The following is an 18455-nucleotide window of genomic DNA, read 5'->3' as shown; positions in this document are numbered from 1 at the left end:
TTATTTATTTTTTGGTATATCTTATATAAAATTATAGCTGAGATAGTGTAGTTTTTACATGAGGGAAGAATTAACGATATAGGTTTGTCAGATTTTATAGTCTGGTTATTCATCATAAAATGAATCTGTAATATTTACTTTATATTTCTTTGCTGACACATTACTCTAGACCCTTTAATTGCATAGTATTTAGAATTTATTTTTATTTTTAGATCTTAGTTGCGTTGACCAGGGGCTAGAGGTAATAAACCAAGTATGGTATAGTCTGTGAATAGAGAATGCTAGAATTTTATAACATATAACATTGGTGCCAAATTTAACATGTGAACTAGTGCTATGAAAAATGAGTCTTTCAGATCATGTACATAAGAATGACCAAGAATGCTTTTTAAAATGCAGGTCACTGGACCCTTCCTACCTCCATCTCCCACCAAGCAGAATATGTTTTAACAATATATATTTCCCAAGTAATTTGTTGCACGTTAAAATTTGGAGCCTTCCCCCCCCCCCCCCCACCCAGAAGATTCAATGTGTTATACATATTGCTTTTCTGTTTAAAATGGTTAAATTAGGAGATCTTTGAGGTGGGAACAAGTATCTATTTTCAATTTAAGAACCAAATATACTGTATACCTTAAACTTATATAGTGATATATGTCAATTATTTCTCAGTAAAACTGGAAAAAATTTGATAATTTTTTCTCACCTAGGGGAGAAAAGGAATCAAATAGACTTTTTAGAGGTTTAAAACCAAGCTAAAGTAAAATTTCAGTGTTAATTTCATTTATTGGTTTCTCCTGAGGATGCAACTTGGAGTTCAACTTTAGAAAAAAAATTTTTAACGTTTATTTTTTTTGAGACAGAGAGAGACAGAGCATGAATGGGGGAGGGGCAGAGAGAGGGAGACACAGAATCTGAAACAGGCTCCAGGCTCTGAGCTGTCAGCACAGAGCCCGACACGGGGCTTGAACTCACGGACCGCGAGATCATGACCTGAGCTGAAGTCGGCTGCTTAACCGACTGAGCCACCCAGGCGCCCCTGGACTTCATCTTTTATAATTCAGGGCTTTGAATATCTGATACTTGATTAACCAAGGTAGAAAGTACTGTAAGTCTTCTAAAGACTACATTTCGATTCCTATTGGGCTGAAGAAATACAAATAAGCTGCACATTCAACTTGCTTTTGCTAATGTGCTCTCATTCCTAGTGTTCTTCCACCTCTCTGTTTTTCCAAAATTGGCCTTGATTTAAAATGTAAAAAGAGAAAGGAGGGGAAAAAATATGAGATTTTTTCATTTAGCGCTATATGAAATTTAGTATTGTGATATGTTTACCTTTGTCATGATTTTCAATTCCCCTCCCCCCCCCAAGAAAATACCCAGAAATCCAGAAAAAAATGAAATTGGACCTGCTCAGGTTATACCCCATGGGTGCTCCTCAAGCACTTTCTGGGCACTCAAGGGCTTTGGGTATAAAATTTGAGAACCGTTGGAAGGAGAGGTAGTTAATATTTTTTAAATTACGAGTAGAGGAAACAAAGTCTGAGTTACTGTCAAGGCTGTTCAATCCTCACAGCAGTGGTTCTTAAGCTGGGATAATTTTGCCCCTCCCCCCCGGGAAATTTGTCCATGTCTGGAGACGTTTTTGGTTGTCACATCAGGGGTGGAGGGACGGGAGCCCATAGTATCTAGTGGGTGAGGTCAGAATATTGCTACACGTTCTACAGTGCCCAGTACAGCCTCTACAACAAATAACTGTCCTACCTAAAATGTCAGTAGTGCCTAGATTGGGAAGCTCTGCCTTAACCAAACAAGTTTTCTAAAATGTGATTTAGTTTATAGACCGTATTTTCTGCAAGTAAGAGTTCAGTGGACAGGAGGTAGATGTTTTTGTAAATGAGTAGCTGGGTAGATTGTGATATTATTGTTAGGTTATTCTTTATTAGGGTGTTTATTTTGCAGATACTTTGATCAAACAAGTTTTCTTTCAACAGTTTTGGCAAAATGCTGGGTAAGAAAATAGGTTATTTCTATTTTATGTATGATAGCTTATTAGATGTACGTAGCATAATACGACGATAGCCTCTGTTAGAACTGCCCTCTCCCCTTTGCGGAGTGGTTCTCTTTCATTTTATGACCAGCTTTGATCAGCTGATTTGACTTTTTCTTCTTAAGAAATTTGAATTACCTTTATTGAAGTGGGTTGACTTTTTTTTAAAGTGGAAGTATTTCTAGTCGTGGAATCTCCTTCCTCCATAAACTTATTTCTATTCATGCAACATCATTTTAATTCAGTGTTAAGGAAGTGCTATAGAGAGAAGGAAAACCTGGAGCTTAGAATGTTATGTTTTAGTCTTTGAGAAGTTATCGCCTGCCTTCATGGAAATATCCTGGGGGAATTGATGCCCAAATGTTAATTAGAAAAAGTATGTTAAGTTCTGATCACCCCAAATGCATCCTTTAGCCTTCTTTCCTCTTTACTGGGTATGTAACATTTTAGCTAAGTCCATTTATGTGTGCCACATTTCAGATTAGTTTTGCTTTTTATCAAGGGAAATTTAAATGATTAGTGAAGATTGTTGGAACTGTATTCTTACTACCTTATCTAAAAGTTTTCCCTAGGGTTCCCCCCTCCCCCCCCCGCCATAAGGCATTGGGATGGTGTCTCTTCATAAGCAATGTAGAAAATATACTTATTAACTTGGGTCATTTAGGAATCTAATAACTAGGAAGGGGTTTTTCATAAATCTTGTAGAAAATTCAGTACCCTAATGCTTTCGATGGATGAAGAAAACAACAGCCAGCTGTTATTACAATTTCACCCAGTTTTATGCTCACAGTGGTTAACACAGGTTTTTACCTTATTTTCTTTCCTGGCATTAAAGTGGTAGAAAATGATTTTGTTAAGTAGAAATAGAAGGTATTTGAAAACAATAATTTTGCTTGCAGTACAACGCATTATCATGCTTTTGATGTTACATTTACTAGGTCGGTATATATAGGAGATTACTTTTGAGCTCATACTGTGTGGAAAGTGCCACCTGTGTCTGGTTACCACGATTTGTATGTTCCCAAAGAACTGTTTATATTGTGATAGCCCACTTTTCAATTTATTGCTCTCTCTTTGGTTATTCCTATGGTATTACCCTGATGAACTCAATCCTTTGTCTTTAGAAATAAAATATAACTTTGGAGGACAAAACTAGAAGTGTGATTTTTTAAAACCTCTGTTCTATTTGAGCAAAGTAGTACAAAATTAGATGGTCAGTTATTGTCTTACAGATTGAATACTAAGAATACTTCTTATGGAAGCAGAAATGTTTAAGTTACTTTAAATAGTAAAATAAAATATAGTAAAATATACGTAACATAAAATTAGTCATTTTAACCGTTTTTAGATGTACAGTTTAGTGTCATTACGTACATTCACATAATTGTACAAAATCACCAGCGTACTCCACAGAACCTTTCCATCTTCTTAAAATGAAACCTTGTATCATTAAACAATAATTTCCTATCCTTCCTGGCAACCACAATTCTACTTTCTGTGCTTATGAATTTGAGTGTTCTAGGTACCTCTTATCAATGGAATCATACAGTATTTGTCCTTCTGTGGACTGACTTATTTCACTTAGCATAATGCTTTCAAGGTTCATCCTCATTGTAGCATGTGTCAGTGTCCCTCCTTTTTTTTTTTTCTTCATTTATTGAGAGTGAGCGATGGAGGGAGAGAGAGGGAGAGGGAGGGAGGGAGAGAGAGAGAGAGAGAGAGAGAAAGAATACCAAGCAGGCTCCACACTGTCAGTGCACAGCCTGAGGCAGGGCTCAAATTCACAAACTGTGAGATCATGACTGAGCTGAGATCAAGAGTTGGATGTTTAACCGACTGAGCCACCCAAGCGTCCCTGGGTGGCTTTTAAAAACTGGATAATATTCCCATGTATGTATAGACCACATTTGTTTATCCAGTCATCTGCCAGTGGACACTTGGCTTGCTTCCACATTTTGACTGTTGTGAATCATGCTGCTATGAACATTGGTGTTCACATATCTATTGGAGTCCTAGCATTCGGTTCATTTGGGTATCTACCCAGAAGTGGAATTGCTGGATCCTATATGAATTCTGTGTTTAATTTCTTGAGGAACCTCCATATTGTTTTCCACAGTGGCTGCACCGCTTGACATTCTCACCAGCAGTACACGGGAGTTCTGATTCTCTACAACTTTGCCCACATTTATTACCTCTGTTTATGTTTATTACCACATTTATTACCTTCTATTGAGTGTGAAGTGTAACTCATTGTAGTTTTAATACCACAAGGTTTTTGGTTCTTGGTTCTTCATGACATAATGAAAAATGTCTCTGCAAGTATCTCATTTTGTTTTGTTTTTGAGGTTAAGAACTTAAACTATTTTTCACAAGAATATATATAAACTCTTCCATATTCTGATAATGTATGTGATATTTTAACCAGCTTAAAATTGGATTGCCCTAGGTTTCCTGCTCTCTCATACTTAGTAGCTAGGACTGTTGAACAGATGCAGAACAAACAACTGAAGAATCTGTTCTGTGCTTCGGTGGTTATTTTCCAATTCCTCCTCCTCACACTCTCCCAGCATACGTAGATCCCCATCCTCTTCACTTGGGGGTATCGTCTTACTCACTGTGATTCTAATTCTATTATCAAATGATTTTTCTCACATCTCTCCCACCCCTCGTGCAAAGTTTTCCTGTGACTAGTCATTCTTTGCAAACATCCCATGAGTTTAAGTTCTTTGGAACTATATTGTCTTGTGAGTTGGAGCCACAGAGATACTGGATAGGGTCAAGCGTAATCTCCCTACCACAGCAAAAATATAACAACATATTTAGCATTTTCTATCATAGTAGTTTGCTATTAAAAACTATATAAGAAAAGTACTCTAGCACTAGATTGGAAAGTAGGGATGCTACATTTTAGACTGACTAATTGAGAAAAGCGGTTTGAAGAATTAAAGAAGGTAGTCCTAAAAAAAAAAAAAAGAGATTTTACGTGATCTCTACCTCCAACATGGGACTGGCACCCACAACCTTGAGATTAAGAGTTGCACGCTCCACTGACTGAGCCAACCAGGCCCCCCAAGAAGGTATTCTTGAACAGGAGAGACTTCATTGTTCATAAATTTTATGGTGTGGTAAGAGAAATTGTACTGCTGATACAGTAGTACATTTTTTATCCAGTTGGCGGATACTTGAACACCTACTAAAGGAGCGGGGCTTGGTGCTAGGTACTGTAGGGGATGCAGATAATTATAATAACTAGTATTTTGTTGTGCATACTGGGTGCAAGATACTTTTTTAGAAATTTGGAATTTGTACCTCATACTGTTTTTTAAAGTTTTATTTATTTTGAGAGAGAGCATGAGTGAGGAGGGAGAGGGAGAGAGAGAGAGAATCCATGCAGGCTCTGTACTGTCAGTGTGGATGGAGCCTGATGCGTGGGGCTCATACCCATGAACCGTGAGATCGTGACCTGAACCCAAATCAAGAGTCAGATGCTCAACCGACTGATCGAATAACTCGTGTAATTTAACAACAACCATATGCTGTTACCGTCGTTTTGCAGATGAGAAAGCTGAGGCATAGGGAAGGTAAGTACCTTTGTCAAGGTCACAAAGCAAATGATGGAGGTTGGAAAGGAATCCAGGCAGTATGGCTCCAGACCCTATGCTCTTCATCTGTACTCTATACTAGAAAGTGGAAGACATGGTTCCTGCTCTCAAATAACCTGAGAGCCTAGTTGAGGTGACAAGTCTCAACCTCATGCAGATATATATACACACACATATTTTTTTTTTTTCTTTCAAGGTTGTGGACTGTAAGCATATGCTGTAAGTAGGCAGTTGGGTGCAATTTAGTCAAGCAGAGAGGCACGGCAGTGCAGAGTCAGGGTTCTGGATTGCAGCAGTAATGTGTGCTAGCGTTGAGCTGCCGGATTGGGCTGTGCACTGTGCGTATGCACTCTGTATGAGTAGGAGTGGAAGAAACACCATTCTTTGAGGCACGATTTTTTCATTTTAAAAGAATTTAGCCGTGTACGTGTAGTTATGTTGACTTGTTCATTAAATTTCTCTCATTTGCTTTTGGTTTATTTAAGTAAAAATGTAGGAAAACTTTAAACGTAAGTATATTTTATAACCTAGCTGCCTTTTTAAGGGATTTCTGCTTACATTACCCCTTGAAAGTTGTCCTTCTTTGTAATCCATGGGAGATAATGGGACATGGAAGAGAAGAAGGGAGCAGCTGCATTCATTCAATCCCCATAAATGACTTTTGTTAACGTTTTAATGCTTCAGGTCTGTGCTCAGAAACTGTGTGTCATGCATTACACAGCATGCTGTCATGGTGCAGCCTGCTTCCTCATGACCGTCTGAGTAACACTGACTCAGTGGTTCGATGGAGGCCCGGCCTTCAGTACAAGGAAAGCAAACATCCACTGGAAGCAGCTCGAAGATTAGCAGTGTTTTTCATTCTTTGGTCTTCACTTTATAGCTTCTTTTCCCCTCAGTCAGATTGTGACCCACAGGTTGTAGGTTGAGGCCACTACCCTTTGATTAATTTTATTAATTTCAGAATATGTCACAGATAGGAGGGTATAGTGATTTGAAGATAGAGACTTACCAAAGGTTATCCGTGTTTGAAAAGCAACTTCATTCTAACAATCACTTTTATCCAGTACTTGATGTCAGTATATTTACGTATGTTTAAGGTCAGCGTTTTCTTTTGGCTTTGAATTATTCTTAAATTTTAGTGAGATATATAGCCTCTTAAAAATTAGGCAGCATGAAAAAAATGGAAGTATTTGAAAGCACAAAGAAGTGGTAGTCCCCCTATTTTCTGTGAGAATAACAACAACAGCGTTAACGTTTCCATCCCCTAAACAGTGAGTAAAAATGATATAGCATTCTTTTGTGTCATTGGTGGCACTTCTGTGATTTTTAAAATTTCAAGGATAGATTATTTGGGAAGTACCCATCTCTTTGGAATTTATGTTGAAATACATACATGATAGAAATGAAACTTAAGACTTAAAGAGGAAATGAGATGAACGTTATATTTTGTAACCTTGTGACTTTTAGGTTGGAGATACAGTGGTCATCTTTGTACAAAAGGCCTTTAGTATGCTTCCCCCCTGCCCCCTCAATACTTACTGTAGCATCTAGACTTTTCACGCTTGTACTCCCCTAGCCCATAGATGCATTTTCTCCTTCAATCTCTGATCAAGACAGTTGTATACAATTTCAGTTGAATTCTAGAAGTTTGTAGGGCACCTGGCTGGCTCAGTCAGTAGAGCATGAGACTCTTGATTTTGGGGTCATAAGTTCGAGCCCCATGTTGGGGATAGAGTTTACTTAACAAGAAAATACAGAAGTTTGCAATGGATGACTAGTGGAATAGAGGGCTAGATAGAGAGCAGAGCCTCTACCCTACTCATTAAAGCATAGAAAACATTAGGAGTGGCTCCATTACTAAAACTATGAAAAACCAGGGGTAAAAATGCCTGTTTTCTTTGGAAGATGTTTCATTTTGTGAACAAAATCGAAAGGGATTTAGAGATAGTTTAGTTTAGTTCTTTCATTTTTACATGAGATTTATCATTCGGGCCTTCTCACCCTGATGAAGTGTTCTTCCTATAACACTGCCTAGGTATTTATTAATATCTCTTCAGTGATCTAAAGAATTTCCTTCCCTTTGAAAAACCTCAGGGTTCCAAAAATTGATCTGTATAGAAAATGCTTATGTATATGTATATGTATATGTATATTTTTCTAATATAAATGTAGTATAAACAAAATGGAATACCTATCAATTTTTGTTCTTTGAAGTCAGACACACTAGAGTTCCAACCCTGGTTCTTCAGTCTATTAACGGAATAACAAGTTTTTTAATCTCCCTATCTCAGTTTCCTGGTCTGTGATATGGAAATAATAATAGAAATCTACCTGGGAGGGGCACCTGCGTGGCTCAGTTAGTTAGGTGTCTGACTTCCACTCAGGTCATGATCTCATGGTTCCTGAGTTTGAGCCCCGCGTTGGGCTCACTGCTATCAGCACAGAGCCCACTTTGGATCCTCTGTCTCCCTCTCTCTCTGCCCCTCCCCCCCCCAAAACTAAATAAACATTTAGGAAAACAAAACAAAACAAAACAGAAATCTACCCAATAGTTTGTTGTGAGGATTATGTTATTTAGTATCTCAAACTGGTAACATTACAATACAAAGAGAATCATTTTATGTGATTTGGAATGTAATGCTCTATTCCTTTTTTGTTTTTGTTTTTGTTTGTATGTCTTTTTTGTTAAATAGCTTTACTGAGGTGTAATTTACTTTCTATAAAATTAACTTGTAATTATACAATTCATTGATTTTTAGTAAATTTATAGAATTGTGCTGCTATTCAGTCCAATTTTAGAACATTCCCACCTACCCCCAAAAGTTCCCTTGTATCTGTTTGCAGTTAATTCCTGCTCCCATTTCTGTACAACCTTTGATCCACTTTCTGACTGTCTGAATGTGCATTTTCTAGACATTTCATTTAAATAGAATCATATAATATGTGGTTGGTTTCTGTCACTATAATGTTTTCAGAGTTCATCCATGGCCTTGAATCCGTACCTCTTTTTTTTTTTTTTTTTTTTTTTTTTTTTTTTTTAAGAGAGAGTGCGCGAGGTGGGGAGAGGGACAGAGGGAGAGAGAATTCCAAGCAGGCTCCATGCTCAGCATGGAGCCCAGGCCGGGTTTGATCCCACGACCCTGGGATAATGACCTGAGCTGAAATCAAGAGCTGGTTGCTCAACTGACTGACCCACCTAGGCACCCTTGTGATCCATTTTTAATGAAATTTTTGTGTGTGGTATGAGAAAAATCTACATTCTTTTTTTTGCATATCCAATTATCCTGCCACCATTTGTTAAAAGAAAAACCTTTTTTGATCAAACGGTCTTGGCGTCTTTGTTGAAAACAATTGACCATTTAAGTAAGACTATTTGTGAATTTTTGATAGGTTGTATGCATATTGAAACATGTTTTTTCCCCCTTTTGTACCAGCACAGTATGTTGTAATAATTAAATTTTTTAAAAGTTTTATTTATTTTTGAGAGCGAGAAAAAACGAACACGTGGGGGAGGGGCAGAGGGAGAGAGACAGAGGGTCCGAAGCAGGCTCTGCACTGTCAGCAGCAAGCCTGACACAGGGCTCGAACTCTTGAACCGTGACATCATGACCTAAGCCAAAGTCGGACACTCAACTGACTGAATCACCCAGGTGCCCCGGTAGTAATTTAAATAAAATATCAAGACTTACCTAGAGAGATTTGTATTTTAGAATTAACATAAGTGCCAATATTACAGTCCTTCACTTTTTATAGGATATGGACATTTGCATAATTGTAGAAGGAAAATCTTCATTTCAAATATAGAACAGGTCTTTTCCATATTATATCCAAATTCAGGAGAGTGATTTGTGAAACAAGTACAGCACATTTTAAATTATAGCTCATGTTAAACATGATTTATAAAAAAAATCTTTACATCTTTGTTCTGTTGTCATTTTGGCCTTCTGGTATTGACTTCTACCCAAATTTCAAATGCAAGTAATATGTGATTGATAATTGGCAGATCATACAACTTTCAGAGGATGAAAGTCCAAAGAAAAATGCTTAATTTTCTGTTTTATGCTAAGTTGCTTTTAAATATTCCCCTGGGTACCACCTATTTTGGTGTGTGAAAGAATATTTTTTCCCCTAAAAACATCCTATGTAACTTTAACCACATCATCTCTGTGTGAGAGAATTTATTCTTAATTTTTGTATATTTTGTATAAGTCAAATATTGAATACTATCTTGCCTGTAATATTACCAATTTGAATAATTTATCATATGGGAAATACCAAAAAGCTGTATGTCACATCCAGTATATATGATTTGGTTCCAGTCTTGGGATGTTACCTTTGGAGGCTAAAGATTTTTTTCTTTACTTTATTGGCCAGATATAATCAAATATTAATCTTGGTCTTCTGACATTGCTTTTTTTGTCACACATTTCTTCTTCTTTCCTTCCTTCCTTACACTTAAAAAATATTCGTAATTTGGTTTGTTAGGTTATTAGATGAATTTGTATAATCTGCAGATAATATGAATGTAACCCATTAAGTGGCAAGACTGTTTTAACAGCAAACGTTTTTGGGTGGGAATATTCAAATTCATTTTCTTGCCCTCTTAGAAACTATATACCATGCTGAATTTAACATTATCTTTATAATTATTGGGGGGTGGTGGTGGTGGTTTTCCAGAAACATGGCATTAAGCTGAACATTTTATATCAGTTATCTTATTTCCTCATCAGCTCACAAATTAGATAGCAGTATCTTTAGACTAAGGATTAGGCAAGTTGTCCCTAGGGAAGTAAAATAATTTTAATCTGCTCAGTGTCACAAGAATTGTGAATGGCAGAATGCTACTGTAAATTTTGGGCAATCTAACCACATAGCTTGAACTCTTAATCACTAGGCTGCATTACCCTGGCATCTTTATAAAAATCAACTATCGCAGGCTGCTAGAATGCCCTCGGTGGGTTTTGACATTGTAAGACTGTTCATCTCTATTTTAAAATATTGATTTGGCTGTTCTTTTTCTGAGTCTTTATATCTGCTCTTCTAATTATTCTTTCCTCATTTTGAGGTTTAAAAAAAAATAAATAACCCACTGAACTCACTACTCTGGCTGGATCAAGGACTCAGAAACAAGCCTTCCTGGAACCTGGTTCGCAACCCCATGGAGCCCACCACACCAGCCCTGGACCATCTACATGAGGACTTGTAGGAGTTAAAGAAACACACCTCTGTCTTGGTTAAGCCATCTTAGGCCCTCTGTGTTAACAGCCAAATTTTATATTCTACCTAATTTAGAACAATCTACTGGGTCGGGTCTTCTTGCTTTCTTGCTTTCTTGCTTTCTTTCTTTTGTTCTGTCTTTCTGTCTTTCTTTCTTTCGAGAGCGTGAACTTGGGCAGGGAAGGAACAGAGGGAGAGGGAGAGAGAGAATGTCAGGCAGGCTCCACACCCAGCTCAGAGCCTGATGTGTGGCTCAATCTCAAGACTATGAGATCATGACCTGAGCCAGAAGCAAGAGTTAGACGCTTAACCAACTGAGCCACCCAAACACCCTTCCACTGGATTATTTTATTTTATTTTATTTTATTTTTATTTTTATTTTATTTTATTTATTTTATTTATTTTATTTTATTTTTTAATGTTTGTTTTTGAGACAGAGCATGAAAGAGGAGCAGAGAGACAGAGAGAGAATCTCAAGCAGGCTCCACACTGTCAGCACAGAGCCTGATGTGGGGCTTGAACTAATGAACTGTGAGATCATGACCTGAACTGAAATCAAGAGTCAGATGCTTAACTGACTGAGCCACCCAGGCACCCCTCCAACTGGGTCATTTTAAACAACTGGATGCCACCTATGAATGTTTGCATCTAAATTCTGAATGTTTGCCAAAGTGATTTAATAAAAATCTGCACAGGGCAAAAACCCCAAAACTTACTACTATCACCATAGCATCCCTGTTTTCGTCCCTGTTCTTATTTCTTTATAATCTTCTATAGGCTTGAAGATTAGAAACACAAGCTTGTTAGTGTTTCTAACAGGAAAGTAAATAGGCCATGAGTGATGATAACGTAAATTATTGTATGATTTACCTTCAGATATGCACATTGTTACTGTTTTAAGATGTCATATAGAACACTTAAGATTTTTTCCAGAAGGATCAAAGACTTTATTATTGTATTTAAACATGTATCTTATATTTTTGTTTTTTGTTCTATTTATCTTAGTGCTATGACATGATTTAAAAAAAATTTTTAACATTTATTTTTGAGAGACAGAGCGTGAGTGGGGGAGGGGCAGGGAGAGAGAGAAGGACACAGAATCTGAAACAGACTCCAGGCTTTGAGTCCAACACGGGGCCTCTGTCAGCACAGAGCCTGACACGGGGCTTGAACTCACACGGCGAGATCATGACCTGAGCTGAAGTCAGGCGCTTAACTGACTAAGCCACCCAAGCATCCCTAATTTTTGTAGATTTATTCATTTCAAGTTACATGAGATGTTTGTAAACAAGCAAAGTTTGTTTATTGGAATTGTTAATTCTAGAAATAAATGAACAGCAGGTACTTTGTAGTCACAGTTAAATCTACAAATATTTATTTTTTGCTATATGCAGTATGCTGGGTGGGATACAAATACATATTAAGCATGGCTTATGCCTTCAAAAGGAAATAGAATACAAGCATTTGAAAAGTAAATAATTTCCAATTGAATGGATACACAAGAAACTGCTGATGACCATTAGCTCTGGCAAATAGAACTAAGGTCTGGATGTAAGAGAATATAGCTTTTTGTATTCTGAAATTGTTGCAGTGAGCTTGTTTCACAGTATAAATAAATGCTTAAAAAATAATAACTTTAAGCAACAATTCAATACCATGGTAGAAGCAGTTTCCCAATGATGAACTGATGAATGATACTTGTTTAAAGTGGGGGAGAAATCTCTCGGGGTGGTTAGCTTGTAGATAGAATTTGAATAGCAGGATGGATTTTATTTGAGGTTTGGAGGATGAGTGGTATAACGTTGTGATTTGTACATCTTTTATGTTACTTTCATTCACCTTTTGCAATTTGGAAATTTAAATGATCCCTTTACCAGAGTTTGATTGGGGCAGGGAAGTGAAACCCATGAGATAAATAAGGGTAAGTGAGGATGAGTTTGGTGTGTTAGAGCTCAGTGTATTGTGTACTGTCATCCTTCCTTTACTGCACCCCTTCTCTTCCTCTCCTTACTTCAGCCCATCAGTAAACTTGCCTGAGGATTAGCCCAGGTGGACCTAAACTGAAAGTGAACACCTGTCATCTGCCTTTCCGTGACTATCAGCCGTAAGTAAACCCAGCAACTCTATGGACAGCGGGACACACTCGAATGTCGCATGTGTGAGAGGAGATTCTTTTCTTAGTCTCAAAAAAGCGCGACCAGAAAATGCTTCCTATTGCTTTGTTTTGTTTTAATGGGGTGGCAGATGTTAGTGGGAGGGGTAGTGATTTGAGTTTTGTAACTTACTGTCTAAAAAAACTTTGAAAATTTGTCTTATGTGGAATTAGGCACTGTAGGTATGTTAGAGTTTCCATAAAAATTCTGTGTGGGGCTCTTGCCCTGCTATGAAAGTCTGTTCATAGGACTCATGTGAAAGAGAAAGTAGGAGGAAGAATTCCCCCTGAGGTTTAGATAAGTCATCCCAGTTTGGAAGTCCAAGGAGAGCCTGGGTTCTGTCTAAGTCTGGCAAAAGCTCTTATCTTGATAGCTTACTTTACTCAGCATCTAAAGGGTACTCTATTTTCAGATAATTATGTTATTTATCAGTGATTGTCAGATCAGGGAGAGGTATGACAGGATTATGTGGTGGGATTTGTTCTAAATAGCTATCTTGATCCTCAAGATGCTGATGCTTGTCGGGAAAGGGAAAAGGTTGAGACAGATGTTCATGAGAAACAATGTGAGGCATTTAATAATTGATAGATTTCTTAATTCTTTATCTATTGCTGTATAACAGACCACCCCCCCCCCCAAACTTAGCAGTTTAAAACAACAGTGACCATTTATTACCTCCCACAGGTAATTCAGGAGCCAGAAATTCAGGAGCCAGTTAGCAGGGCTATCCTGACTCACTGTGTCATGATGACATTGTAGACAAGACGTTGGCCTGGCTGTAGTCATCTGAAGGCTCGTTTGGGGCAGGAAGATGGCTCACTTCATAGGGCTGTTCTTAGGAGACTTTACTTCTTCCCTTGGCAGGAAGCCTTAGTCCCTACCCGTGTGCATCTTTCTGTAAGCTGTTTGAGTGTTCTCAGGATGTGGCTGCTAGTTTACCCTATATTGAATAATCCAAAAGAGGGAGCAAGGATGAAGCTGCAGTGCCCTTTATGACCTCGACTTTGAAATCATATACTGTCACTTAGGCCTTATTTTTTTCCATAGAAGGAGGTCACTAAGTCAACTCTCCCTTGAGAGGAGGGGACTTAGACTTCATGTTTCAATGGGAGGAACACTAAAGAATTTGTGGACATATTTAAAACCTAACACAGGGGATATAAAAGCAAATTGATTTCTTTTTTCTAATAATTGGCATTAAAAAATATTTTGAGTCTTCCACAGCAAGGTATTATGGATATGTATAGGTCAAAGACCCTGCCTTTTGGAATTTTATAGCCCTGGTTGAGAAAGTTAGGCATATATGTAAACAGCAAGAAACCAAGATAAAATATGATATGTTTCCAGAGTACTTGGGTATTGCTTTTTCAAAGTAATTTTGCCTTATTATTGTTCCAATTTATTAACCTTAATTGGAGAGTGTTAAAAATCTTGCCTTTTCATTAAAAAAAAAAAAAAAGAAGGAAACCAAAAAACTGCCATTTTTGAGTATGTATTAGCTGAACTCCTTGGAGTAAACTCAGAAATTCTGTAATTTAACTACTTAATTTATCAGTTATAACAAATGTATAAAGCATAGAAGAGAAAGCGCATTTTGAATATACCTTATGAAATCTTTGAGTCTCAGGAGAAATAGCTGTTGTTCCTTTAATGATCCTAGTTAGCTAATTGCCAATATAAAAGAAATACAGATACCAGATGAAGGTTCTGAATACAGAGTTAATTATCCAGACTGCCAGTTTATAGATCTTTACATAATAACTACAGTCCTTTTTGTGGCTTTCTATTTAATTAAGCATTTCCTCCCAGTAAAATAGTTTCTGTTTAAATGGAGAGGTAGTATAGTGTAGCAGAAAGATTGTGGGTTTGGGATTTGACAACTTTGGGCTCAAATCTTTGCTTTGTTATATATTACCTATGTGACCTTGGACCAGTATTCAATCTTTGCATCTGCTTTCTTCATTTATAAGAATAATATCTATCTCTGGGCTGTAAAGATTCAGTGGAAGTCACGTGAAAGCTTGCCCAGTGTTTCTTAGATACGCAGTAAATCTTAGTTACCTTAATTTTACTCCTTTCCCTTAAAGAATGAAAAGATAAGGCAGTGAAAGGTTTCCTTGAGGAGATATATTTAAACTAAGACCTAGTGATCTAGCCCTATCCAGGCAGTGGAAATATCGTGCAAACCCATAGGTGAAGACAAGCTTGACAGTTTAAAGAAGGAATCAAAGCTTTGTGTCTGCGCATAGTGGGAATGAGACTGCAGAGGCGGGGAGGAGCCAGATCTCAAGGCCCTCTGAGGTGGTGGCAGAATGTTTTTGTATATAATTCTGAGTTTAGTGGAAACCATTGGAGAGTTTAAATCTTGTAGGGCCATGACAATGACTTCCCAAATTTTGAGACAGCAGGCTGCATTTAATCCCAGAGAAGGGGATGATTTTTCTTTTGTTATTCAGAACCTGAGAATCTAATGTTTGTACTTGGTTTCTTTTTCTTTTTTCTTTTTCTTTTTTTTTTTACTTGGTTTCAAGATTTTTTTTTCTTTTTTCAAAATCCAGTGAATAAACTTTTTTAGAGGAGATCTGTGTAGAGCTACGATCCTTTCTCAGTAAGAACTTTCAAATAACTACAGGGGTGGAGGCAGTTCTGCTTGTCCTCTGAGAATTAAAAGTTCTTTCCCCCTCTGTTCCTCTTTCTTCCAGTTACTGCTACGGAAGTTAGGGATTGAACATTTGAAGTGAGTTCTGCTGTCTCCCTCTGTTGTTTTACTGTGGGGATTTTATTGTTGGCAAGCAGATTTTCTGGAATACTTGTAAGGTACTTACACTCCGATCCCCTTTTTTTCTCTTCATATTATAGCAACATTCTATTTCTGTGCATCTATCATCTGGAGTATGTAGTAGGGAATTATATGGGGGAAGAGTTTATTGACCTCTTAACTTTTAAGTGACTTTAAAAGTATGGGAATTTTATTTCACAGAATAAAAAGCCTCATACTGACAAGGAGGAGCTTTTTGGAAGAGTCAGCCTTAGATGTTGACTGACACTTTAAAATAGTCAACTATTTTGACTTTCAGAATAGTCAACAGCAGAGTTAGGGATTTTGTGAAATGATTTGTGGCCAAAAAATCATGCCTGTGACTTGGATGATTTGATTAAACCAATACTGAATTATGACTTTTTAAACTACATAAAAATACATAATTTGTCTAGAGTAAGTACCATTTTTATTCACCATCTCTGCGCATGTGGATTGCCAAAGACCCTGTGGAGACAGAGATGCTCTCACTTCTCTTCCACTCTGCACTTTCCAGAAGCACTCAGGACAGGAGGCCAGATGTGTTTTCCTACTTTCTGTTAGTTATGGAGAAGGAAGTGGATAAAGATGATTAATATATATTCTTTTTTAATGTTTATTTTTGAGAGGGACAGAGCATAAGCAGTGGAGGGGCAGAAAGAGGGGGGCAGAGGATCCGAGGCAGGCTCTGAGCTGTCAGCACAGAACCCAATGTGGGGCTCAAACTCACGAACCATGAGATCATGACCTGAGCCAAAGTCAGTTGCTTAGCTAACTGAGCCACCCAGGTGCTCCAAGATGACTAATATTTAATGAATTCTTAGTGTGTTAGATAGTGTATATTAGGTACCTTATTATTTCCTTGAATCCTTATAAATGTATTTTTTTTTTTGAGAGAGAGTGTGCAAGTGAGCAAAAAACAGGGGGGTGGGGGGAGAGAGATAGAGAGAATGAATGAATGAATGAACGAATGAATGAGAATCCCACGAGGGACAGAGAGAAGCAGGGCTCACCCTAATTGGGGCTTGTGTTCACCGAAGCAGGGCCCTGGGCTTGAACTCACGAACCATGAGATCGTGATCTGAGCTGAAGTCAGGTGTTTAACTGACTGAGCCACCCAGGCATCCTGAATCCTTATAAACATTTTAAACATTAAAAAAAAAAATGTTTAGTTATTTTGAGAGAGAGAGAACGCACACGTGCAGGAGTGCATGAGCCAGGGAAGGGGCAGAGAGAGGTGAGAGAGAATCCCGAGCAGGTTCTGCGCTGTCAGCACAGAGCCCCCCACTTGGGGGCTCAATCCCAGGAACCATGAGATCATGACCTGATCTCATGAGCCGATATCAAGAGTCAGATGTTTAATTGACTTGAGCCACTGAGGCTCACCTATAAACATTTTTATAACACAGGTGATATTCTCTAGAAACTGAGGTTTAAAGAATTTAAGTAACTTGCCCATAGTCACACATCTCTTAAGTAGTACAGTCAAGAATTGAACCCAGGTCTAATTCTGAAGCCATGTATGTCCTACTTTCCTTCTTTTCCCTTCCCTTTCTTTCCCTTCCCCTTTTCCTTTTTCCTTCCCCTTCTTTTCCTCCTCTATCCTTCTTCTTCTTTGTTTTCTTCCCCTTTATTTCCTCTTTCCTTCTCTTCTGTTTCATTTCCTTCTGTTCCCCTCCTTAAAAAATATTATTACAGAAGCAGTCCAAGTACACTGTTGAAGATTATATACACTTTATATTTTATTTAAATATTAAGCAAAAGTTAATTCCTACCACTTAGAGCTTGCCTTTGTATGAAAACTTAATGTTAACTTGCTTTTTTCCCCAGCCGACTCCCTCTACAGTTCAATAAATTTTCATCTCATCTCATGAGCCAGTTAGTCCCAGAGTTTTCTTTGCAACTGATTTGTCCAAACCAGTATCAGACTAGTATCACACATTTCATTTACTTGTTATGTCCTTTAAGTAAGTTACCTAAATGAAGTCCTAGGAGAACAACGTCATTGGCAACATTCAACTGAGAGAAAATTTACTTATTGACTGGTTAATCTAAATTTCTGTCACTCTTCTATTTTTCACAAATTTCCCACATGAATGACAAAGTTAAAATTAAGTTTAAATATTTTTAGAAATGTCAGTTAAGTATTTTAACTATTGTAAGAATAGAAAAATGGTGATTGATGTCTGCATTTGACTGCACGGGGAGAAATCTGTTTGGAATCTGAAGATCTTTTGACCACCAAAGGGGAGAATAGGAATTGATAATCATTCTTTTTTTTTTTTTTCTTAATGTTTATTTTTGAGAGGAGAGAGAGAGAAACAGAGTGCCAGCTGGGGAGGGGCAGAGAGAGAGGGGGACACAGAGAATCTGAAGCAGGCTTCAGGGTCTGAGCTGGCAGCTCAGGAATTTAGTTTTCTTTTTCAAACTATCCAATGGAAAATACTTGTGTTCCACAGATAAAAGGTATTACATAATCTTAAAATTATAAATACATCAGCCAAACAGTGTTGTTATATTTCTAATAGGCTCTGAGCTGACAGCGGGGCTCGAACCCACGCGGGGCTTGAACCCACGAACCGCGAGATCATGACCTTGGCCGAAGTCGGACGCTTAACTGACTGAGCCACCCGGGT

General features: G+C 37.7%; 1 protein-coding gene and 1 long non-coding RNA gene across 8 annotated transcripts in view; one reads left to right on the top strand and one right to left on the bottom strand.

The window, feature by feature from the left end:
- LOC113603798 (uncharacterized) overlaps positions 1–13988 on the bottom strand; it is a 69027-nt gene extending 55039 nt beyond the window's left edge. For all 5 annotated transcript variants that reach the window (XR_008293017.1, XR_008293018.1, XR_008293015.1 and 2 more), the window contains exon 1: positions 13761–13988. This is a non-coding gene — a long non-coding RNA (uncharacterized LOC113603798). The remainder of the gene's footprint in view (positions 1–13760) is intronic.
- RASAL2 (RAS protein activator like 2) overlaps positions 1–18455 on the top strand; it is a 353917-nt gene that overhangs the window by 27125 nt on the left and 308337 nt on the right. The gene's annotated exons all lie outside the window — the stretch shown is intronic.

The sequence above is a fragment of the Acinonyx jubatus genome, chromosome E4 (genome assembly GCF_027475565.1).
Source record: "Acinonyx jubatus isolate Ajub_Pintada_27869175 chromosome E4, VMU_Ajub_asm_v1.0, whole genome shotgun sequence".
Taxonomy (NCBI): domain Eukaryota; kingdom Metazoa; phylum Chordata; class Mammalia; order Carnivora; family Felidae; genus Acinonyx; species Acinonyx jubatus.
The sequence above is the reverse complement of the archived record's forward strand: the minus strand, read 5'-3'. Positions and strand labels throughout refer to the sequence as shown.